At 32.3% G+C, this 27321-nt stretch overlaps 1 protein-coding gene across 1 annotated transcript in view; it reads left to right on the top strand.

Moving 5' to 3' along the window:
- Window positions 1-5747: 5747 nt before the first annotated feature.
- The window catches only part of LOC147071186 (uncharacterized), a 95512-nt gene continuing 73938 nt past the window's right edge, over window positions 5748-27321 (top strand). The window contains exon 1 of the mRNA XM_085948071.1: window positions 5748-6105. The gene's annotated coding sequence lies outside the window, so the exon portion shown is untranslated. The remainder of the gene's footprint in view (window positions 6106-27321) is intronic.

The raw sequence follows: 27321 nt of genomic DNA, 5'->3' as shown, positions 1-27321 counted from the left end.
AACACAAAGTTCATTCCCTAATAAATAAACTGTTTTTTAGTATGTTTCTCCCAGCCGCGGGGCTCAGGGCGCATTTTTAATCATACTCCTGTACAAGAGAGAGAAAGAATATTTAGACGCGTTCGAAATGCTACTAAAAATTCTCTCCCCATATTCCTCACAATATTGTATCATCATCATCAGCCGGGGTCAAACCACTGCTGGATGAAGGCCTCCCCAATCTTCTTCCAACTCTCTCGATCCTGTGTCGTTCGCTGCCACGTATTTCCGCCGAACTTTACCAGTTCGTCAATCCAGCAACTTTTAGGGCGACCCTGTGGCCATTTTGTGCCCCTTGGGTACCACTGGATGACGGCATTTGTATAATGTATACCATACCACATTAATTGTACATAATTTCTACTGTGTTGATAAATCAGTTTGTTTAACATAATCAGTGTTATCCTGAAGCACTCCGCCCACCAAAAATATTCCACATTTTATCCGAAGCCAAGAGGGTGATTTTTTGTAGGTAATCTTGTATTTTCAGATTATCTCAGTAGGTACTTCCTATTTATTAGATGATTTTATTTTGGTGCCTCTAAACCAGTTTACGCCTGGGGCCTTCAAACGTGTGACACTGGCGGTATTTGACAGTCATCGAATTCGAAAGGATGTGGCTGTCAACAATTATTCACGAACTTCTGTTCAAAGAGTCACAAAGAGTTCAAAGCGATCAATAATTATTTGTTTTACATGTTATTTTTCTCTCTCCTAAAACCATTGAATGGATTGGCAATGCAGTCAACTTCAACGCAAAAATACACAAAGAAAAATATCTCTAATATTAATACTATTGACTTGATGGATTTTGAATTTTAATTCTAATGGATTTAAGTTATGTACTCAAATGGAATAGTATACAACTTAAATCCATTAGAAAAATATCTCGTTGTCGTCAAGTTTAATAAAGTTGATTTTTTTTACTTGAGTGTATATAATACAGAGGGTTGGAGCAGACCCTTTTTTGAGTTGCTCCGCTCCTGGTAAAAGTTTTAATATACCTACATTATAAATGTTAAAAAATAGAAAAAATATAGTTTTCAAATAATGTTTATTATTTGTCATTTTCATTAAGTGTCTCCAAAGTGTCAAAAAGAGTGGTTATCACTTGGCAGTGTTTCAAATAATTCCAGTGTTGCAAAGTGTCAAATATAATATTTTCATTGGATTTTCGGATGAAAATTTTATAATAATAAAAAAAAACATCCGGAGCAGTGGAGCACCACAAATTTTCGGTGCTCCGGATAAAACCCCATTGCTCCACTGCTCCGTGCTCCTACTCTTAGCTCCCCTCCAACACTCTGGTATAATATACTTTACAATACTTACTTTGAATAAGTTATATTTTCCAAAAAAAAAACTACTACACAAACACAATATGTAATAATTATGTCTCGGAATACTCGATTACTCTGGTAGAAAAAAAGTCAAGTAATTATTACCTAGTTTCGACAAGTCTACGGAAGCGCCTATACAAAATTCTTATAATGATATGAAAATGATGGTTTATTAATTTTATTTTAATGACAGTTATAATAAATTAAGATTCCTGTGTACTTAAATATACCTAAGGGTTCATTGGCTGCATTCCACACTTCTTACATGAAATAGGTAAACAAATAAAAGATTCCTCATTACGACATCATGCAACCATATACTTAGTAACCAACATGTCATATACTTTATATGATGTTAAAGTATCAAGTTAGTCGAATACTAGTGTCATTATTTGATAATCGTTATATTATAGTAAATACTATTATGTGATTGTTTGTAAGAGCAGTGTCAGATTTAGGAACTAGGACGCCTGATTTTGAGGCATTCACAATAAACAACAAAATAAAAATTATTAATTCCAACTATCGACTTACTTATTTGAAATAACAATTTATCTGTTCCCTATTCAATTTCTACTAAAGATGGCAGTGATGCAGTGGCGAGGGGTGGATGTAGGTTATTAAGATTCGACGTAAATAGTGCACACTAAACTTTGTTAGTCATACTAATTAACTGTTTTCTGTGTTTTGTGTTAGTTAGTTTAAAAAAAATTAAGCCTCGGCTTAACTAAACCATAATACTTTAGGTATGCTATGGGCGATCTATCAAAATAGTGCACGCCTTTCAGACATAATTATTTGTTTTCGTTGAGTTGGGAATACTTATTACATATTATGGTGTTGGTTAGTTTTTTTAAATTCATTATGCCATGTCCATGGCCCCCACATCCTGAAGCGGGCCCCCAGGCCACGATATTTGACGGGCCCCCAACCTATCGTTAAGGTTAAGGGAAGTGTAATGTTCTATAGTAGTGTTTCCCAAATGATATTCGGAATTCCGTGTATTTTTTTTAATGTGAAAATGAAAATAAAAGGTATTCCGTGTATTTTTACCAATTTTTGGTATTTTAAATAAATCAGCTTGAATAATTGTCGCACTCAGCATCATATTATAAATCACTGATCGCGACCCTTTTTTGTGATAGCCAAGTTACATATTGTGACCCTAGTTGGATAAAAAATAATTATTTTTATTAGCCAGGAAACACACTAAAATTAATTATAAAATAAAATTCCATCCGTTTTATAGCGCCGCAGGCAACTTTTTTTACTATTAGAGGTTATAAATTTACGATGAGTTTATCTCACTTCACTGGTTGACCTGCTACGCCAGGCCCCTCTTAAGCACGGGCCCCAGGCTGGATTGCTGTCAGCCCCCCCCCCTCTGTGGGGGCCATGGCCATGTCTAACCAAACCATAATCGATTAATTCTCTTATATTTCTAAAATATCTAAAATTATGTATTGTATGGTTTAATGGTATATTTTAGATATTTTATAAATAAACGAATATTTTTTCGATGGCTTGGATTAGGCAATGTTTAATTGAATTTTAAAAACTACCAAACACTATCTACACATTGTAGTCTTAGTTCGATCAAGACAAATACGTTTTACTGACAAACTTTAGTATACACTATTTATGACGGATTTTAACAGTCTACACTCACCCTTCGCAGTGATGACTCATAATAGTATTCTTGGAGCGGCGTTCGCATTCAAATACCTACACTACACTTCAACAAGCCCGAAACGTCGATAAAAGACGGAAGAAGTACACGCAGTGAAAACCTAAAAATCTATAAATAGCATAAAACTATTATTAGTTCGATACACCAGGAAAATATAATTATATAAAAATGTGGAATAAATAATTAATTAAACTCAAAAGTTTTTACCGAACAAAGCAACAAGGAAGAAAATCACTGCCATGATGATATTATACTAATTTGTTGACGTAGATGCGTCAAATAACAACGTATAAATTCATTTTTACTTTGCCAAAAATATGTTAAAACAACCAATAAAAACATGTTTATTTGGCCATGAGATAAGCGAGTAGGTATTGTCCAAATTATTGACAAATCCGTAACCAATTTTTCACTAATGCGAATGATTTTGCAACACATCAATAGCAAGTTATTGTCAATCAAATGAAATAACAGCATAAATGTCGTTTGTTCATTTCTAATAGGTGCTAAATGTTATTCGTGTATGAAAACTAGGGGAATAAGAACAGGAGAATATAAAGATATCTACAAAATAATTTATTGGAAAAAATGTATGTACCCGAACACAGAGAAAAAATAGCTGAAAGTAAATGAAAGATTTCGCGAATAGATTCTCGCTTGAAGTAAAAACACTATTGCCTACATTTGGAATATTTTTACCATCCATTACCATTAAATTCATCAAGTATTCCAGTTACAATAATATATCCTCGTATAACGCCATCACAAAATTTCCAATATTGGACATGAATTGAAGGTTGGAGTGAGAAAATAGATTTTGCAGTGATATAGATAGATCTAGGACTCAGAATGAGATAATTTAATTATATTATGCTATGTCTTTTCTTTTCTTTCGACCATGTCCGATCCTAATAGGATCATATGGGCCTCCACAGAGTGGAGGTGTGTATTAACAGATTTTATTTTTACGAGGAATGGATGTCAGCCACTTTCTCAACCTATTTGATCCATACTCTGACTCATACACAAATTGAAAAACAATATGTGTACTTGCCAGACCCAGGATTCGAACCTGGGACCCTCGACTCTATAGGCCGCCGTTTAAGTCACGCGGCCATCGTGGGCATGCCCATGTCTTTTCAGTCATATTGAAGTAAATGGAGGTGTACAATCACACGAACAACGCTCAGAAAAAAACTTGAAACTTTTGAAATGTGGGTTTACAGACGTATGCTCCGTATCAGCTGGAAATACAAAGTTATAAGTAATAATGTCGAAGGTAAAAAAAACCAAAGAAATATAAACATGACTTTGGCCACATCATGCCATGCGGCACCCCAAAATATGTCATCTTATGCACATTATCATTGAAAGGAAGATCTACGGTAAGCGAAGTCCTGGTAGAAGTACTGGTTTGAGCTCAGTAGTTCATTCCTATTTGGAGCAGCGATGGACAGTATGAAAATGACCAAACTCATCGCTGATATCCTATAACGGATATGGTTTGAAAAGAAGAAATATGTACACCATTATATGTTAGTTAAGCTTACTTTTATTGTTCAAATTTAATATAATAATTATTAATCTTCAAGTAAACCTTGTTCTGTAAGTCCAAATATATGAAAATGAAGCTATAAATAGGATACTAAGGATAATAATTAATTCAGTTTCAGGTTAGTTTCCATTGCAGATTCATTTGTAGCAAAAAAATACACTTTATGTGTACTCCAAGATATATTTTCCAGGTGAGATTAAAACGCCGCGCATTAGTATCACAAAGGTAAATCAGTTTTTTTTTTATAACACACAATCATAATTTAGAATATTTAGGATAAGAATCGCAAAAATACGATATATTTATGTAGTCTTGTTACAAATATTTTACAAATAATATGTAGATACCTACCCACGATGGTCGCATGGTTTAAGTGTCGGCCTATAATGTCGTGGGTCCCAGGTTCGAATCCTGGGTCTGGCAAGTACACATATTGTTTTTTTAATTTGTGTATGAGTAGTATGGACCTAATATGTTGAGCAAGTGGCTAACATCCATTTCTCGTAAAAACAAAATCTGTTAATACAAACCTCCACTGTGTGAAGCTCCATTTATTAGGATCGGACATGGTAAATATTTCTGAAGTGTATATATTATTATTATGTTTATAATAGCAGGTTTTTGTTTGTACGAGAAATGAGTTATAGCAATTAGGCCAACTTATTAGGTCCATACTATGGTTCCAAACACACGTTGGAAAATAAGATGTGAATTTTGCCAGACCCGGATTTCGAACCCAGGATCCACAGCATTGTACGCCGACGCGGTAAATGCTAAGTATAATATAATTTAACATTAATATTTTTCTAATACTTATCTATGTTTCTGAAGAGATCTCAATAACAATGCTACATTGTTATAGCTTGTGTATTATTCATAATATTAAAACAAATAGTTTAATTAAAAAAAAGGTTTATGGAGTTCATTCTTTTTTTGAATATCATTTAGAAATCATTTCCAGCGAAATTTAAAGCCATTACCGCGAATGAATCGACGTCCGTTTCGTGTGAATACGGATGAATATAAAATTTTTGAGTCTAAATAAAATTGTATGGCGGGAGGTTAAAAACGGTGTGAGTCAGTTATACCGAGTTTATACTCGAGCGATCCCGCGGCGCATTTTGTACGAATCGCGCCTTCGAAGGTATAGCACGTGTTCCGCGAAGAAAATCGAAAGAAAGCTGCCAGCCGAGAGAGTCGTTGTGTTATTTTTTTATCCGCTTAATGGCTGTTCAGTACATCGGTTAATGGCTTTATACTGTGAATGTGTTCTCTGAAAAAGTCGCCAGTAATAGTATTGTGAAGTTGTACAATTTATATTATAAAACAAATAATTAAGTGTTGCTATATATTATTGGTGATAGATTTTATTTTTTGAAATTCAAACGAGTGTGTAATTTTATTTATACAAATTTGAAAGTGACCAGTGACAACATTTCTCAATATATTGTTTATGCCAAAGAGGATTTTAAATTTTAAAGGTTTGTTCTTTTATTTTAATAATAACCATTACAATTTGTAAACACAAGCTTTTCTGCATTATGGCGGTATTGGTAAGCATTTGGTTGACAGTTTTATATAATTTAGTGTGGGTCTCATGGCCCCCACAAGGGGGGGGCTGACAAGGATCTAGCCTGGGGCTCGGGCTCTGGGGGGGCCCCGCGTGGCGCGTCTACATTATCAAGTGAGATAAATACATATCACAAATTTGCTCTAATGGTAAAAAAGTCGCCTGCGGCGCTATTTTCCTTTAAGAATATTATCATTTTAAAATATGTTATTGTGTGATGCAAATTTGGAATATCGTGTGTCGATATTCGAAAACTCCATAACACAAGTGAATTTTTTGAAAAATACAATAAATCGTTAAAGATACACCGAATAACCTTAATTTTACCTGGAATATCATTTGGAAAACGTTTCTGTAGAGCGTCTGTTTTTAACCATAGCGATAGGTAGGGGGCCCCAACAATGATCCTGGCCTAGGGGCCCACTTCAGGATGTGGGGGCCATGATGGATCTACAGCATCTTGAGTTCTTAAATCTTAATCTTCTTTAACAATCACCTACATGGGTTATTTTAGACTGGTTTGTTAGTCATTCAACAAAAATTAAATAACATACTATAAGAAATAAAAATAACGTTTAACGTACGTATTGTTGTTATGTCCGTGATTGTTTGAGACCTAAAACAAACAGAAATTATGGTTCATTTTTATACCTATTTAGAAGCTTCCGAATCATTTTCCAACTTTTTTCACTGAAAAACAACTACCTATACGAAATACCATATATTTACCTAAATATACTGTATTAACAAAGCAGATGATAAATAAATTTCTTCATCAATATATCAAACAAATAGGTAGGTATATATTGCCCTGTGAAAGTTGTGTACACTAGTAGATTAGGCGCGCAGTTGCTAAAATTTCATGGGAAGTTACTATTTTCTAATTTTAAAACATTACGCAAAGTACATAATGTCATGTATAAAAACAAAATTGTTAGTTTACAAATGGCATAATAATAAATCCTAATAGCATAATAGATCTATCCACATTTGCACCCACATATTGAATTATGAAGTATTTCGTTTTTACTAAATGAAAGTTTTTATTTGTCTTTAAAATAACTTGTACCCCATCCAGGCAGTTCAGGTCGTAAGGTAATTAATAAATCGGAAAATAACATATGACTTTGGAAACCTACACAGCAGTGATTGACAGCGGCCGGCTTAGAAACTTGGAAGTCTGAGATACTGACAGATTTTGAAGACTCTCATGTTAAAAATAAAATAAAAACCATAAATTCCAAATCTCAACTAGGTAGTAAAAATATCAGTGTATATCTTCCTTGTCGAATTATTTGAAGACGACAATTATGACACATAATACAATATATCAGTGGTTTATTTTTTGTATACAACTACGTATGTTTTTAGGTGATTATGTTGTAGGCCTTTTTGAAGTTAAGCTGTAGTGTTTTTGTTATACTTTGGGTAATATTATATACCTACTGAATTTGTGAGAAATGCGCATTTTTAAATATATTGGTAATATAATAATTGTATAACTGATTTGAACTGTTTCGAGACCCCTTTTTAAATTATCTGACGAATCGATTGCATCATCTGCATCAAAGTAAATCGCTGCTGATGATTGGACTGTATATGATGCAAATACAGTAGAGAGTACTCGCGAAACACAGATAGAGTCGAGACGTTTCCTGGAGACCTGGAGGTGACCTATTTTGGGTTGTATTACCAAGGACAAATGAATGACTAACTTGATCAATTAACTTCCTTACTTTTTGATAGCATTGCTTATAAATAATCATAATAAAGAATCAATTGTATTTAAAAAAAATGTTTACATTTAAACAATTAAATCTTTACTGAATTTTTTTATTGAAAACGGGTTATCGTAATCAGATTATAATATTTTGGGAAGAAGAGGGGCGTGCCTTCAAGGTTTACCTATTTCAATTCAATACGGATGTTATCAATATTGAATATATTATTTATGTGCAGTGATAGTGTTTAGAGTTAAATACGTTTTATTTATTTATGAAATTCTTAATTTTTGAAGCAACTTACCTATACATTGTTAAATACGATTGCCTGTTATTTGCTACATATCATGTCAAAGACTACGATAAACAGGATGATTTAAAAATATATTAAACTTAACAATAACATATTATAATTATTTATTTACGATAATATTACAACTACAATAGACCATGAGGCCCAATGAGAGTAGTGTAGTCAGTAATATAAGTGAACAATTACAAAACCTTAGCATTGAGAAAATCGCATAAATATATTGTGACCTCAGCGGATATCGAACCCCGAGCCTCCAGATCAAAAGCCAGCGCCTTGCGGATTAGACTACAAGGGCGCAAATATTTGATTTGTCTGTGGTGCTGAGGATTAAACGAGTACAGGTGACATATAATCAAATTAAAGTTTGTTACAAAAATAGATATTGTAACTGCTCTGTATGAAGAAATATAAGCATTGTATGTATTTTCAATTGGAGTAAATTAATTCACGGACACAGTGTATAAAACTTTGATATGATTCAAATGTTTTGGCATGAATTACCCTAATTTAAAAAAAAAAATAATCATAGAGAAATAACAATATTTTTTAATGTAATTTTAGTAAATTATTATCTGAAAACGATGTTTATTAATAGAATATGGTAAACTGTGATTATTAAAGTAAATTTCAATCAACTTGGTCACGATGTAAAATAACGTATGTGTATCTAAATTTTGTAAAATGCCCTTATGGATACACGGTTATTTGAACTACTATATAAATTGAAGCGATATGTATAAAACTAACAAACCAAAAAAAAAACCCCTGAAAATGCTGGTTGCAAATAACTTTCTATATAGAAAACACATTAAAGATATATATATATTTTTTAAATATTTAGTTCATTGAACTTCTTTTTGAATGTTAGATAACGTCAATATAAGATTGCGTTGATAGTTGCAGGATATTCAACATTATTTCAAAATGTCTAAAATACGTAGTTAGTATAATATACAACGCGCGCCAGTGGCGAGGGCTGTAGGTACCTAGGCTGTTAAGATCCGACATAAATAGTGCACACTAAACTTTGTCAGTGATACGTTTTTGTTTTCATTGAATTAATACTACAATTTACGGATAGTGTTTGTTAGTTTTAAAATTCATTCAAACCTTGCGAAAACCAAGCTATATTAGATATCAAAAAATATTCGTCTATCTATAAAATATCCATAATTATTCCATTAAATCATAAATAACTTTGGATATTTTATAGATAGAGAAATATATTTTATCGATTATGGTTTGGTTAGGCAAGGCTTAATGAATTTTAATAAACTATCTAAAATAAATAAGTATGAATGAAACAATGTTGCACTATTTTGTCGGATCGCCCATAACATACCAAAACTATTATGGTTTAGCATAGTAGTCTATGTGCATGGGCGCGAAACCCGAGAGATGCTGGTTCGATTCCAGCGGGGTGTCGAATTTTTTTCAAAATAGGTTTCCAATTTTTCACAGAAGTGTTTTCAAAATTATTTATATTATGGTTTGGTCATTGCACGGCTTAGGCGTCGGCCTATAGTGTCACGTGTCCCAAATTCAAATCCTGGCTCTGGCAAGTACACATATTGTTTTTCAATTTGTGTATGAGTCAGAGTATGGACCTAATAAGTTGAGCGAGTGGCTGACATCCATTTCTCGTAAAAACAAAATCTGTTAATACAAACCACCACTCCGTGGAGGCCCATATGATCATATTAAGATCGGACATGATCGAAAAAGAAGAATGGTTTGGCTTAAGGAGGGTTTAATTGATTTTTAAAAACTAACCAACACCATTGGTTCAATAAAAACAAATAAGTATGACCGACATTATGTGCATTATTTATATCGGATATTAACAGCCTACCTCCACTGTTCGCCACTGACGCACTCTATACCGTTAATACTAATAATTACTAAATTTCACACAACGAAATAATACACCGAACGCTGTGTGAGACATCACGGATTGAAATCGGTTAGTATGCGCGTTCCGGATCTCGCAGTAGAAAGCTGCGACTCGCGCGCCGAATGAAGAAAGTCCACTAGCAGGCCACGGCAATATAATATGCAATGGCTTACATTCTATCTTCGTGGCGTCTAATTCGGCACATAATTATTAACATGCGATCCGCTTGTTTTTGAGTCACTCCAGGTGTGCTAATTATGTCCATTTGCGTTATTTGATTGTTGCTTTTACAAGATACGCCGAATACCTCAATGCGATAACGACATAATTCAAAAATAGTAATAAATTGAAGCTTCAAGATGGAGACATAATCACGCGATCATTAATAAGTTATATCCAGACCCGGTCTTAGGGAGATTAGACCGATTGCCCAACTAAAAAAAAAACAATAAAACAATAAAGTTAAAGTTGCTTTTTAATCACTATCAAATATTTGACTCTAAAGCTGAAAGTGCCTAGTTTCAAAACCTCCTAAAACGATTTTAGGTAGTTTTGAGAAAAACGAGAAAAACTCATATCTATTAAATCTGTATCTATCTTATGTATTTATTACTTAATTCGTACATTTTAAAGAGTATTTTTCTAATCCATTTTAGGGGTATTTGAAAAGCATACACAATCATCTTAGCGGGTTTTGAATTTTACCTTAATTTTTGATCATACGTATTGACGGTTTTTGGTTACGTGAATAACAAAAATATTTATCTAAATACATATTATTATGTAACTCAAAATTTTCAAAACCCGTTTTAGGGGCTTTGAAACTAGGCGCTTCTAATAAACTATTTCTTTTATCATGATTAAGACGCATGATTTGAGAATGTAACATTATATATATTGAACATACATAATTTGAAAAAATGTCATGAATACATACAAAATCATTTTGTAGAAAAAAATACGACACCCGACGGAACTTGAACCTGTATCTGCTGGATTTGCGGCGGTATGCTTTTCCAATAATTGGTAGTTTAATTATTAAACTACGGGCATCTTACTGAACTACGACGATTTTAACTAGTAGTTGTTAGTGTTGTTACATGAAATACTTATATCCAAGCATGAGACATTTTCAAATTAGGTATATTTAAATAAACATTTAAAACGCATGGCCTTTGTGCAATAGAATCATAGAATTCTTAAAAAAAATCAAGTGTCATATGTTTCTAATAAAGATGGAAACTAAATTAAAATTGAAAAAAGTTCTAAAAATATATTCAAAATTATCTTATCTATATCATGGAAGACGCAATACAAAACAAAAATCTACGGGAATTTTGGCGTTTTTCAATTTTTCTGCTACTGAAAATTCTAAAAGTTTACATTTTGAATAATTATTATTATGACTACTTTTCTGTAAATATGCAAGAAAAATATCTTGATTAGTTACCTAAGTAATTTTTTATAGGTATTAATAAAATGTTTTGTAAATCGTTATGTAATCGATAATTTACTGATGAAGATTTTAAAAATTAGAGGTTTCAAGTAAACTAATAGAAACTAATAGTCGTAGCTCATACATACGTGGCTTCGCACTTACTAGGACCGGCCCTGGCTGCATCAATGTAATATGGAATAATTTAAATGAAATCTTCATGGCATATAATTAGGCATATAATTTAAACATGCTATCCGAAATATTGGCATCTATCCGTGGCAATCTAGTAGTTCTAATTAATTATATTCGCATTAAATTTGATTTGATTCTGTAAGAAACATATAATGAAATCAAGTCCACTCTAATATTTACTATACCTATGGAAGTATCCATATTATTTTACTATGATCAGTTGTTACACAATCGCTCGACCCAGTACGCAAATGCACTGGATTCAAACTGCTTTCCGATATAATTACGTACGAAGGGATTCATAAGTGTATCGAAAAAAAATACTTTACTCACTGTAGAATTGAATGACCACTTTGTTTCACCACATATATATGGAGTAAACGGTCTCATTTATAATTAATAATATTTTACAGTCAAATGAAGCATACCTACTAGTAAATGTCTTATCTTCTTCTTCTTCCACGGCGCTACATCCCAGGGTGGGATTTGGCCTCCTCCACAATCGCTCTCCACTCACTTCGGTCTCTCGCCACACTTCTCCACTTACCAGGTCTTCCTATATGAAGCCAGTCCACTTCTACGGCGTCAGCCCATCTCCTTCTTGGTCGGCCTCTAGGTCTCTTCCGTTGGGGTAGCCACTTCGTCATGATCCTTGGCGCTCTAACTTCAGGCATTCTCTCCACATGTCCTGCCCATCGTAGTCTTTGGGACTTACAGTATTTTATGATTGTTTGCTGTTCAATCAGCTCTTCCAACTCGTGGATCATTTTTATTCTGTAGTTCCCATTTTCCAACGTGGGTCCAAAGATTTAATTTTTTTATATTTTATATTATTTACTTCTTATACATTCATGAAAATTGCGTGAATCTTAAAGTAACTAGCAAAATCGTAAAACAATTGTATTAAAGTATAACTTGGTCGTCTGTGGTTGCGATTAATAACGATACATTTCTGTGAAGTTTTTTCAATGTGATACTTAAATCCATTGCAATGACTAAATATCACTCTCAGGATCTACACTGCTTCAGACCTTTAATCCATTACGATGGCTTTTATATTTATTAATTTGTTCTGTGGTTCCATCATAATAGTAGAGTGATACGTCATTAAATATTTTAACTCATTTTGAGTCATTGGGCATCGTGCAGTTACTTATTATAATACTATTTTCTCAGTTATTTTTTACCGTAAATGGATATTTAATTAGTGTGAAATGGCTGCATAATAATTAATTATCGATAGAATTTCCTGGTTGGATCATCGAAAAGGCCGTTTTTAAATATCAAAACCGTGCGAAATATAAAAACTATATGCAAAAACCAATGTCAAAAATAACACTAAACGTGTCCTATTGGAGGACATTCTGCTAACTACTTAACCTAAAAAACAACATAACTAAGACTCGCAATAAAAAGGATGCTCGAATGATAGGTACTGATTACTTTAATTTATCGCTTGATTAAACATCAAAGTTATTGTTACTTTTAAACTGTTTTAGATTTTTTTTAAATGGACGAGTTTAACAATGTTTAGGTAAACGTAATCTGACTACTACGATGAACGAAGGCCACGCGGCTTAAGCGTTGGCCTATTGTGTCGTGGGTCTCAGGTATGAATCCTGGGTCTGACAAGTACACATATTGTTTTTCAATTTGTGTATGAGTCAAAGTATGGCTTGTGAGTTGAGCAAGTGGCTGATATCCATTTCTCGTAAAAACAAAATCTGTCAATATAAATCTCCACTCTGTGGAGGCCCATATGATCCTATTAGGATCGTACATGGTCGAAAGAATCTGAAAAATAACCTTTAATAATATTTAGAAATAAAATAAAGCAATTTTATTGTGAAGAGTACAACAGTGTGAAGGCTGTCCATCGCCGCATGGAAATAATATTAGTCTATATAGATCGACAAATGAGTCGGGCTTAAAAAAATGTCCATTGCAATCTAAAAATATGTTTTTTACCGCCATCAAATAAAATTCGTTTGGATATCAAAGGGATTAGTAGCCACATACTTTTATAATATTTATAAAAGCTTCTATATATTATTTTATAACCTGTTATCAAGAATTACTTATATAATATTTGGAATTTAGTAAAAGAAGTCTGTTCTATTTACGTGTTGTGATACGAGCATTATTATTCGTTCATATTTTAAGAAAGTATTTTATTTAATAAACTATGTTTAGTTTATAAAACGCTTTCTTTTACAGAAATTTAACAGTCATTCGCAATCAAAACATGTTTCGTTTCACTTTTTTCTCTTATAATCTTTTCTCGGCATTTTGTATTTTTATTGCCATTCTAAATTTAGAACTGAAACAAAAAAAACAATTCAGAAGAACACGAAGGGTTTTTATAACGTCAGATGTAAGCAAAATTCCATAAAACGACCGTTTTATAAAAAGACTACTGCTGTGAAAAGGTTTTAAACATATAAAATGCAGTCTCTGAAAACCACAATATCGTATATAGGTACACAAAATACACTACACAGAGTCAACTTAATCACATGTTTAAAGTGAATATATTCGCACCAAATTATGTAGAATATATAAATTTATTATTATTAAGGTGATAGGTACATCAGTGAAACGGCAAATAATTTTCAACTCTATAGTTGCGCCTATGCGCGACAAAATTTTGGACTCGCTGCCATTCGGAGAGAGAACGTCGAGCTGAAAACACGTCAATTTGTTTCGTGATGGCGACGGGCGTATTAATTCTTAAATCGTGTAAAGATGACTAAAAACGTTACCCATTTACTTTAAAAAGAAAACATGTCAATGAATATATTATTATTGTTACTATATATACAATAAACAGAACATTAAATAGACACATGTTGGATTTATATGACAAATTATATTTCGTTTGACATGCGTCATTTGCACCCGCGACCCGCAATCCGCGTATCGCCTAGGCACGATCTTTTTAGACCGTGCCTCAACTGAGGTATAACCTTAAGTCAAAATTGAGTGGAAAATTAAAAAAAACAATCTTATTCATATAAATTTATACTATATAATATATTATGATGTGTATTAGGTATGTTACATCAAATTAGTGAAAACAAAATGTAAACTGTTGTGTTGATAATAGTTGACAGTTAAAAATCGATTATAAGTTAAAAATGGATGACACATTTACACGTCATAATCACAGACTATTAGTAATGACTAATGACAAATAAGCTGAAATCAGTGTTTAAAATATTGAATCGCTACATAATTATGTAGGTAGCCAATGTGGTTGGATAACATGATTTATTCATTGATTAAAAAATAACTAAGGTGCTTACATAAATTAAAAAAAAATATATATATATATAGTTCGGAGGCGTTTTGCACAACCTTTGTACCTGGGTTTTGCATTATGTTAAATTGATTAAATGTAATGGTTCTGTGAAATCCAAACTACCGTTGTTAAGCAAGATAGCGAATTTTTGATTTGTTTGTTAGCGACAACGCCAAGCTTATGCATAATTTTACGTCTAAATATGTTATCCAGACCCTAAAACTTTATGGTTATTCTACTGGTATGAATCTATAAAAAATATCTGAAAGATAGTAAGTAATCAGGGTATTTATTCCCGAAGACATAATTCAGTGTGTCAGTACAACCCCCTACGTGACATAAACTAGAATAAATGCAATATTAAGCACTTTACAATGGTTATTCAGTAAAAAAATCTTCCAACCATAAAATATTATAGTTAATACAATCAGAACTTATTTATATATATAATTTCTCCGCGTCTTTAATACCTAATAGCCTGACTCGAATTGCTAACATCATGAAATAATTAGCAACACGATTCGACTGGCTTTTTGAATCTCGAGAAAACAATAATAATTAATAATTTGATAACAGCTGTGAGAAGCGGGATTCGAAACCGTACCTCTGGAGATTCGCACACATGTGCTCTGACCACTAAGCTATCTGTGCCATATCTAATTGTGACGAAATTAATTAGCGGTTCTAACCATTCTCACCGAAGCTCTCTCTAAATTGTTTTGGCAATCGGGTGTTTTCAAATTAAATACATACGTTCAATGAAGACTGTTACATTCTTAAATATTGTGAATTGTTCGTTGAATAAAAAAATATTTTATTATTGCTATTTATTTCTGATTTGATAACAGGAAAATTTGCTGACAATCCATTAAAATAATATAGTAGGTACGTTATAATAAATAAAGTATGACATATTATTTTATTTGATTCATATATATTTGTGTGTATACAATTTATGCTGAGTCTAATGTATTTATTAAACTATTATAAAATTCTATGGTCGTGGAGAAAATGATGCAATTTAGCGCGATCTCGTTTAAGTATGAATTACTTGAAGTATTAAGTGTGGCAAAAAGTCATAATAATAAAAATAATAGTTGTTTGACCCCATCTTAGAAGATCAGACCGGATCTTTTAATTACCAATTTATTCATCACTTCGACGATAGTTAGTGGTCTCATAAAGCAACAATGCAAAAAAGTAACGCCGTTTGTACCGTTACAAATTTTTATTACACGAAACAATATAGCTCATTAAAAATAACAAAATTTTAATTTACATGTTATCCAAATTTGTGAAAATAAATTTCGGATTGTTCACGATTTTTAAAACAATGGATCTATTTGATTTTATTTTCATGCACTGTCGACAAATGTGTAACTATGTGAAATGTAATTATTAGCTACATTCTGCATTTTTCATGAGTATCCAATTTTAGGATAAATATCACTGGGAAGAGTGAAAGAAATTATATTCTTAACTACCATACCAAAAAAATAATGGTTACATGTAAGTTGTACATATGCAGTTCATCGTGGGTAGGGATTCCAATCCCGGGATCCCGAGCCATTTTCGATACCGATGAATCCCGGGATTGATAAAAATAATCCCGGGATTTCGGGATTGATTTTTTTATCAATTTTTATGGAAAATAAAATAAAAGCGAAAATATAACAGAAAAAATACTTTTAATAAAAAAATAAACTGAGTTTGAATGAAGTTTGATTTATACCCATGTGTAGGTTGCCGATTCATTTTATTTTTTCACATAAATTATTAAAAATGGAAAGATTGGAAAAAACAATGCTTCGCACTTTTAACAAAGTAATTCCACCATGATATACGTTTTACGGCAGTTTCATTTTTGTCTGACTAATTAGATTTATGAAGCGGAAAGGCCATAAGTACGCCATGATTATTTGCTTAACTATTTTAAATCTCGCTAATCCATTCATTAAGTCTTTACTATCAGAAACAGCAATCTCCTATTAAATTCACATTATTATTTAAATTACAATATTATTTACTCCGTTAAACTTGTGTATTTCCAAGATTGAACGTATACAATATTAACAATAAATGTCTTAAATAGTATAAATTATACTAGATTTATTTTTGACCGATTTCATTAATGTTATTTGTAAATATAAAAATTTTATATTAAAAATGGAAAAAATGTCAATCCCGGGATTGTCAAATTGTAATCCCGAAATCCCGGGATCAGAATTTTAGCTCGGGATTGGATTCCCTAATCGTGGGGCACTTATTCGTGCGCCGCAGTACGTGAAACATGAGTGTTCGTATAACATTCTATCAAACGACGAGTTCTTCGTTAAACATTTCACCGTAGAATACATTTGTACGTATCTTACAAAATGCGGCGATAGTTTGCAAATAGTACTGTTCCAATTAGATTAACCTAACCTAACCTAGTAAAGACATCTCATAAAATTCGCCACATGTTGTAGCATACGTACAAATATACTCCACAGTGAAATGTTCAAGGAAGAACTCGTCATTTGATTAAATGTTACACTAACTCATGTTTCACGTACTGCGGCGCACGAATAAGTGTCCTGCGGTAAACTGTTTACGTACAAATTTCTGGATACGAAAAATAATTGCATCTTTGTCACTTGAGTATTCATGTGTTGACTATCACAACACGTGTTTACCAAAATTTCCCTTACGTGCAATTGTAGGTGTTACGAAAAGAAAACATAGGTATTTAAATGTGATAGAAATGTCGTAAGGTGAAAGGAAAGACACGTGACGTAAACGTAAATTCTAAATTTGAAAAATAAACTTTATTTTAACCGGTTCGTGAGAAAAAACAAATTAATAATATGATACTCACATAATAGTTTGAGAAGTATTTACACTGAAAATTTTACAGGGCAGTTATGCAGTTCTGGCATATCTAGTAGGTGTATAGAAAGTATAAAATGACATTACAAGTAATTTGTGACAGATTGACGGAAAAGTAAGCCGGTAATATCGTCTAAATGTGATTTTAATGAAAATTATTTATATTACAGAACTAAACCGCACCCAAGAGTGTTGACAGTAAGTATTTCAATTAGTTGATGTTCTGGGGTTTACTCGAGTGCACACAAGAATGATGTTGCACCACATAACTAATTATATTTGAAATATATTTAATATATTGTGTATTTTACTACTTTTCTTAGAATAAAAAGATGTTGTTATTTTTAAATCAATGTATGTTTATATTTGAATGTTTTTCCCAGACTTGTCCTCATTTAAACACAAGAAATATTGAAATTAAAGAAATGTTTTCTTCTTCTTAGAATAGTAATAATGAATCATTGAACAGTGTTATAGCATGGATTTACCAGACTGTTATAATTTGTCCAAAATTAGTAAAAAAATGTATAAACATACATAAGTTTGATTAGGGGAGCGTCCCCATATCAATAGATTTTACACAAAACATCATAACTATCGACCGTATGATATACATTACAATTTATATTATTACTTCCTTTAGCGTAGTGGGAATATACCTACTCTTTAAAACTACACAATAAATCTAACCTATAATCGGTTCTTAATCTAAAAGGTATCCCTTATTTATTGATAGAAAAATATCACTTGCAATAATACATTACTGTGGGAATTTGATCAGTAAATTACTGACTTAATTACTTATTGACTAATATTGAATAATATACAATTATATTGATTCACATCGTATATATAATACCTATTTAACTTTCCAGTCGATTCAGTCAACTTTTTTATATATGCACTCGTATTCGTTTAATCCTTAGCACCCCAGTTGTGAAAAGAGCACACATTCAAGCACAGTACTCAAATCAATCAATAAACTGGGTTATGATAAATAAATAATATACACTTGGTTTATGTTGGTGTCGACTTATGCGTTTTTTTTGCATGTAGAAAGAAGTAATAATATTATTATGGAGAACACTTTTTTAGACGCCATTAGGTCAGCAAACTTTGATCAGGTTTTTTTCCAACATGATTTGAAAGTGGACTACTTCTCCACATAGTCAACGACTGTCGCCCACTGAGCGGTGTTTCTTTAGCATGTTAAATAAAATTATCACACCACTATTAACAATGAAATGAATTATTATTCCTATACTGAGTTGGTTATATATATAGTATTATTTTTTTCATTGTTATATCTTGGTTGAAATGCATGATGTTAAGAAATACTAAGCACTTAACTATGTTAATTTTTCTTTGGTTATTTGCTATTTATTATTTTTGTATTATTTCTACAAGCTTGTATTTACTTCAAGACAAGTTTCGCCATTAAGACATTATCATTTGGAGTATCTATCTATAGTCTATAGCAAGCATGTACATCAATTCGATCGCTCGAGGATTTCACTCATGAAAATGTAAAAAGCTTTGTAATATAATAGTATTTCATTTAGATACAGAGTCAGCATTATCCATTGTTATTAAATTAACCACGAAGAAGCCTATGTAACCTCACCGTAACATCTGATTCGTATTATATCACTCACGGCCTGTCGCAGAAGAGAAATAGATGTGAATATCCACGCCTCACTTGAATATGGTCATGCCTGTTCTATAGTATCTAATTATATTATGTTACGTTGGAAAAATATTTTATAATTGAAGTCAGAGTTATGTCATTAATTACACAAATTCAGACGCCATTATTAAGACTTAGTATTTTGATCCCCACCCACACCCACACCCCACAGACACCCACGGTGGCCGCGCGGCTTAAGCATTGGACTATAACGCCGTGGGTCCCAGGTTCGAATCCTGGGGCTGGCAAGTACACAGATTGTTTTTCAATTTGTGTGTGTCAGGGTATGGACCTAATAGGTTGAGCAAGTGGCTGACATCCATTTCTCGTAAAAAACAAAATCTGTTAATACAAACCTCTACTCTGTGGAGGCACATATGATACTATTAGGATCGGACATGGTCGAAGGAAAAAGAAGAATTTTGATCCCCTCTCCCATCACTTTTATCCCCCCCCTCCAGTGTAAGGTTGTCATGGAATATTTCATTCTCAGAAAAAGTTTATATTTAGATGTTAGGTAGATATTTACTATATTCTCCACTACAAATATAACGTTAGTATTATATATTTAGAAAATCATGATATGTATATCACATGTATTTGTTTAGTGTATATATTTTTAATTCTTAATTAATTATTGCAGGTAGGGTTGCCCAATATTTTCAAGATAATTCCGGGTCATGTAACCCGAAACGGAAATTGAAATACAATAATAATATCATCATTAGCATCAGTCCATCAATTCCTGCCACTATTCTCGGTCCTTAATTATTCGCTGCCAAGTAGGTACATCTGCCGAAATTGTTCCCAAGTATAAGATTTCCTCTTGATTAGGTCCTAACAAACTAAGCCTGTGGATTTTATAATCGAGTAGAGAAACAAAAGATGAGCAGAGAGCTGCAAATAATAAAAGACAGAAAAAACCTTTTAAAGAGTATGTCCATATTGGTTGGTACATTCTATGATTCCGTGAAATTATCTATTCTGAATACATTAATAATATTGATATTAGATAGAAGAAGTCATATACGCATTCCGTATTCGATGGTATCTCGATTTTAAAATCGAACGATTGTACGTGTGATTGTATTGGTAATACGTTCATTATTTTTCTTCTTCTATTGGCAGCCTGGAAAAAATGGCGGCTAGCGCTCTGGTTTGAAGTATGTTGCTTTCTTGACTTAACCAACGTATGCATTTATCGATATATTAGGTGGTTATTCATCGTAAAAATAATGATCAATGTATTGTTTTTGACTGCCTACAGAAAATTGATGAGGGAATGTTTATACTTAAGTCGAATTTAATTATTATACCTACGCTATCAAATTAGACGAATTTAAGTATTCAAGGATTACTTTAGTAATTAATATCTGTAAACAAAATCATGCAATTATCTAATTAACTTATAGGGAATCTGATATTATAGTGGAATGTCATAGTAGAAGTGTGAAACTCTCTTGAAATGAACCAGTATGCAAAGTCACTTGTAAATTAACTTAAGTAGACCAGAGGTGATTTTTTGCTACAATTTCATAAATTGAGAATCCATCTTTATGTAAAAAAATTTCAACATCTTTCATTAAACGTGCTTCTCGCTATAGCCTTCCATTTCCGTTCCGGGATGGTTGGCAACCCTAACTGCAGATCAGTTATAATCATTTTGCGGTAGCCTCAAATCGTTGAAGCGCAAAAAGACTGCATACCTACCATTCTCTTCAACTCCAATCGACCAAAGATGGTTCGTGTTTGCACATAAGAGATTTAAAAAAAGACACCTTTACGACTGTTAAGTGCCTTCTTCGTGACTAGGATGGGATTTTTTCGACCTATCGAATTGAATGCATCTCGACTCGATAACCATGTCGCAATAATGTGCAAATATGCACTTTCGATTAACAATCTGCAGAAATATCTTCCGAGTTAAATGACACAGTATTCACGACAATCTAAATACTTCATTTCAAGGCAACATTCCATATTATCATATTTTATATTACAATTTATATTGATATGAAGATGTTATGGACATTTAGACGTATGCCTATATGAAAAATCTTGTGATTTAAAACAAATAATAAACAGAAAAAGGTTCACAAAAAATTTAAAGCCGTGGAGAATATTGACCTAAGATGAAAAGCTTATTAACTTGTATTTTAATTCCAAAAGTTTGGTTTACCATTTATTTAATTAACTATTTTTTATTCAACGAATAGTTCACAAGGTTTAAGAATGTTACATTCTAATTATTGAACATACATAATTTTGGAGTATTAAGAGCTATGAGTTAAAATTTGTCGCAATTAAGTATGGTACCTATAGCATAGTGGTTTATGTGCATGGGCGCGAAACCCGAGAGATGCTGGTTCGATTCCAGCTGGATGACGTATTTTTCTCAAAAAAGGTTTTTTCTATTGGTTATATATTTTCTCAGAAATGTTTTCAAAAATATGTACGTTACCATTTATTTGTAAAATTTATGATTAATTACTTTGTTGGATTTTTCAGGAACGGAAAACAAAGATATCTACAGTTATGACTCATTGCATTATTGTTAAGTCGGATCCACTCTAATCCGTTTTATCAAAATTATATACTTACATCGTTGTAAAGTTGTCAATATAGAATTATAATTGTTTTGAAATTCCATAGAGATTAATAATTTTCTTCGATAATAAAGTAAAAACAAAGTAAAACAAAAAAAAAACCTAATTGCCCCTCACTTTTCACGCAATTCTTACTTCTCAACTAATTCTCACCACATCTACTGAATTAATTGTAACTCATAGTGAAGATACAGTAATCTATATCTTCAAAATGGTGATTTTCATTTTTTTTAAATTGATTGAAAAAACGAATCCTACTTGGTAGGATTATTTCATTTGAAGAATTGATGACGCATCTTTCTTAAGCTTTTTGATGTCCTGTTGTTAAAAGAAAATGATGATTTTGTTGATTCCAGTCAAAATAACCTTTTACCTGTAAATAATTCGCTAATGGGGAAACTTTGCACATGTAAATATTGCTAATGCCTAGTAATAACATACCGAAAATCAACACCCTTACATGCTGTGATGTGGACGCCATCTTGGAAAAAGCCTCTGTTTTCCAAGATGGCGGCAGTGGCACTTACTGAAAAAAACTAGATATGGAGATATTAGCTTGTATCAATTTGTCCCTTTTTCACGATAATCTTTTCCTAGTCTCCCCCTTACAGCACTGACAATAATTATTAATACACTCAAAAGTTCAATATTAATAATACCTACCAATACTTGATAATGCTCACAATCTAATTTTTTATAATAATATATGGAGACAAATTTTATAATTTATTGGGAGCCACTGTTTGCTATTTGCCATTGAATGAAGGTCGCAACACGCTTCCTTAAATTTTCTCTCTCCCATCATAACCTTATCACGTATTTCCGCTCAACTATATTAATTTCGTGAACGTTTCGCACGACTGCTTTAACCCCAACGTCAAACTTGTAATTGTTATGACGTGACGTTTCTCGTTACTATGGTAACTAACGAATCAAAAACTATTCAAATTTCTTAGGCAGAAATTTAAAGATGAATGCTCACAGATTGAAATAATATGTTCTTTCCAGTCCAGTCTAAGACAAATCTATATGAAAATATCAGTGTGTGGAGTGTGGACGTCGAAAAGTTTGTCCGAAATACTGTGTAGGAAATAAGGATTCATATCGGGAATAATTATTATAATACACATGGACTTCCAGATCCTTGAAATTCTTACGATGTAAGAATCCTAATATATACGCAACTATTCATCCCAGAAAATAGTTTAAAAAATACCCAAAATGAATCAAATGAATGTTTAAAGTCGCAACATTATTTGATAACGATTCTAAAATAATTTCGGCTTGATTGAAATGTTTTTGAATTGCAAATAGCAGCCAATTTTAACATTTTGCATTCGATATTTATATTTCTAACGTACTGTGATTTGCAATTTTCCGTGATCTGAATACACCAAAGATTTCGGCACACATAATTTGAAAACACTTCTGAGAAAATAATATATAATATAATATATAACGAATAAAGAAAATCTTTTTAAAAAAAATACAACAAATTTAAATACAAACAAATAAAAACATAGTTAAAATTTGTCGCAATTAGATAAGATGCCTATAGCATTGTGGTCAATGTGCGTAGGCGTGAATCCCGTGAGACGCAGGTTCGATCTTGCTGGGTGTCGTATTTTTTTCAAAAAAGATTTTTCTATTGGGTATATTTTTTTTCAGCAGTGTTTCCAAATTATGTATGTTCAATAAAAATAATGTTACATTCTTAAATCTTGTGAATTATTAGTTGAATAAAAGAAATAGTTAATCAAATAATTTTAACTTTTGGAGGCTGTTGATTTTAGAATTATTTTTTTGTATGTGTGGTTGCATTGGTAATAAGCTCATTATTTTTTTCTTCTATTGGCAGCCCAGAAAACAAAATGGCAACTCACGTTCTGGTTTGAAGTCTGTTGCTTTATTTACAGAACCTACGTATGCATTTCTTGGTATTTTACGTCATTATTCATCTCAAAACACTACATAAAATTGACGCGGGTGTATCTTTGAACATGTAGGAATATATAAGTAATTTTTATTTCTGGCAATATCTGCACATATAATCACGTAGGTACCTATGTGATTAACTAATTAGGCATGTGAATCTGAAATTATCGTGAAATCTCATAGTAGAAGTGTGAAGCTTTCTTCAAATGAACCTGAAATGCAAAATCACTTATTAATTTGATTTTTTCTACAATTTTATACATTTAGGTTACATTTATACATTGGAATAAACATTTTTTAGACGTGAATCACAATCCTTTTTTTATATATCAGTAAAGCCTTAACAAGTAAATCTCAACACACACGTGCGAAACTTGCTAGAAATTAATAATATCTGCAACATTAAATTACTTGTATCTAGTCAGTTAAAGCATTACCATTAGCAAATTTTCAGCTCCACTTTCATATATTTAGGCTCCATGGTATTGTACGAATGTTTTCGTCAACATCATCAGTATTGGGTATATTTTGTATACCATGTCCAATCCTAAGAATGTCATAATATGGACCTCGTGTGGAGGTTGTATTAACAGTTTTGTTTTTGGTCAACCTATTAGGTCTATACTATGGGTCCAAACAATGTGTGAATTTTGCCAGACCAGGGAGTCGAACCCCGGGCATTATAAATCAACATTGAGAATATATTTACATACCTGGATATTTATGAATTTCGTTTGGACGAGATATGTATATTGATTTACTCGCTTTGGACGTGTACTATTAATTAGTAAATACGTCCTTCATATGACAAACCAATCCATCATTACTTTTGTTTCGCAAATATTTTATCTTTAGGCCTACTCCGCTATTAACTCTTGGCAGTTCCTGCATTCCATTTCAAAGGTCATCTGGATCTAATATGAAGATATAAATGGCACCGCATCAATACCTACCAATGGATAAGTTAGTAAATATAAATATTATATTGAGGTAAACTGAAATATTATACTTTCATTAGGCTCAAAACTGAGATAAGTATACAATATGTGATGTGTCAAAATAGTGACATGAAAAGGAAAACAAAAAAAAGCTAATATTTAAAAATAGAACAAAAAAGAGTTCTCCTTCAGAGCAATGTTGCCAACAGTATAACTAGGTATGTAAGTGCCATACTATAAATTTAATACAATGTTTTTTCACTAACACAGTAAATTAATTGATACTGTATCACTTGATAGATCAAAACCACCATGGCAAAGCTACGCTATCCCTGACATAGACGAAACAAATGATTTCTTCTTCCATAGAAAGAATAAAGAACAATCGTTTTAATTTAAAATAAGGAGTGTCACATTGCACGCATTGCATTGTGTATTCCAAGATGGCTCGACTACAAAATACGTGCTCACGAATTTAAATTGTTCAAACAGACACACTTCTATCACTGGAGAGCCGAGAAGATATTATTACTTCGTTTCATATTGTGCCTACATGAATTATTTTATTCTACACGCCTACCATACAGTGCCAGTACCATAGACAAAGATATAGATAAAATTTGGTATAATACTTATTATATTTTTAATGTATTTTACACCCTCCATTCCGTACGTATGAACCCTTTTATAAGTTGTGCAATATAACGTAACCCTTTAATTATTACAGGAGAATACACTCAAAAATGCGCCACAGGCGAAAAATGCTTCATTGCAATTTTCTTCAACCAGTAAAGTTATTCATGTGTGCATTCTGTGTTTTATGAGACCAAACTATTTTGATATTCTTCTTCTTCTTGGTCGTGCACTCATGGCTGAGGATCGTGACCACATTTAAATTTCGCCATCCTTTGAGCGACCAAGACTTTCCATCTTTCTCGATCTTCCGCTTCTCTCAGGCCAGAATGGATGGTGCCCCCAGTCAGCTCTTTCACTTGGTCGCTCCATCGCGCAGACGCTCTTCCTCTGCTTCGCCTTCCCTGGAGGCTACCCAAAAACTACCAGTCTCTCCAGGTTGTCCGGTCCGCGCCTGACAATATGTCCAAAAAAACTGCAGAATTCTTGCATTTTGATCTACAGTTGCAATATTACCAAAACTGTCTTACACCTTTGAGAGAATTTATTACACATTTTTTTATGGTAACCTATTATAATTATAATTGGATCCCCCTTTATAAAAGTTTTTTTTTCAGTTGTAAATAAATTTATCTTTTAATTTAAAAGCAAAATACTCAGTAAAATGTATTAAATTGCATCTTTCGTATTTTGCTGCTAGAAGCCTCTAGTATAATTTATACTCACCTTTAAATTTGAAATAATACAATATGTGAAATATCTCCAATAGGGATATGAACCTAAAACTACTATAAACATACCACATTAGCGTCATTAGCACAAGTTTGATATTTTTGACAGAAAACAACTCATAGTCAAAGCGGTGTCAAGTGAGAAAAGCAGTATGCTTGCTATAAATGCAGTCAAGCAATAGGAACCGTAATCACATTTGCCGTCCAATGTCTGCGCATTAGAAGAAATAGGATCTGCGATGATCTATTATTTACATAATATCGACTTAACTTTTAATCAATGTCATAATGGTAAATATAGTAATATAAGTATGCGAGGGTCTATCAATTATAATGATGTAAATAGAGATATTTTAACCACTTTCATGGAAGGCACTGTGTACCATAGTATAGAGTTACGTTGAACATTATACTACGTACTTAGTACATACTTAGCATAGTACGTCATAAAAATATCATAATGTGTGGGACATTTTCCATATCTCACAAGATAATATGTTTTCACTGTGCTGTAATAGCACGAGTATTATGGCCATACAAAATGAAATAGTTTAAAGATAAAGTAAATAACGTAAGAGAATATAATCTAAAACACTTTCTTACCAAGAAGGTGACAGTTAATATTATTAGCTACATTACAATATATACAACCTAATTCTACACTAATTAACTATTATGAGCACAATATATTAGACCACAATGTGATTTTGGTAATATAACAACCAGTGAGGGGTTTACATACGTGGATGCCAGAGGCACTGACTGATTTTGAAACCCCCCACGATAATAAAATTAATGTGCAGACAGATTCACATACTTATTTAAAAAATATATTATTCAATCACGACATATTGAATAAACTAAGTAATT

This window comes from Rhyacophila brunnea, unplaced genomic scaffold (genome assembly GCF_057557595.1).
Source record: "Rhyacophila brunnea isolate RB1 unplaced genomic scaffold, BYU_Rbru_1.0 scaffold_20, whole genome shotgun sequence".
Lineage (NCBI taxonomy): Eukaryota > Metazoa > Arthropoda > Insecta > Trichoptera > Rhyacophilidae > Rhyacophila > Rhyacophila brunnea.
This window is presented reverse-complemented; position numbering and strand designations above follow the sequence as displayed.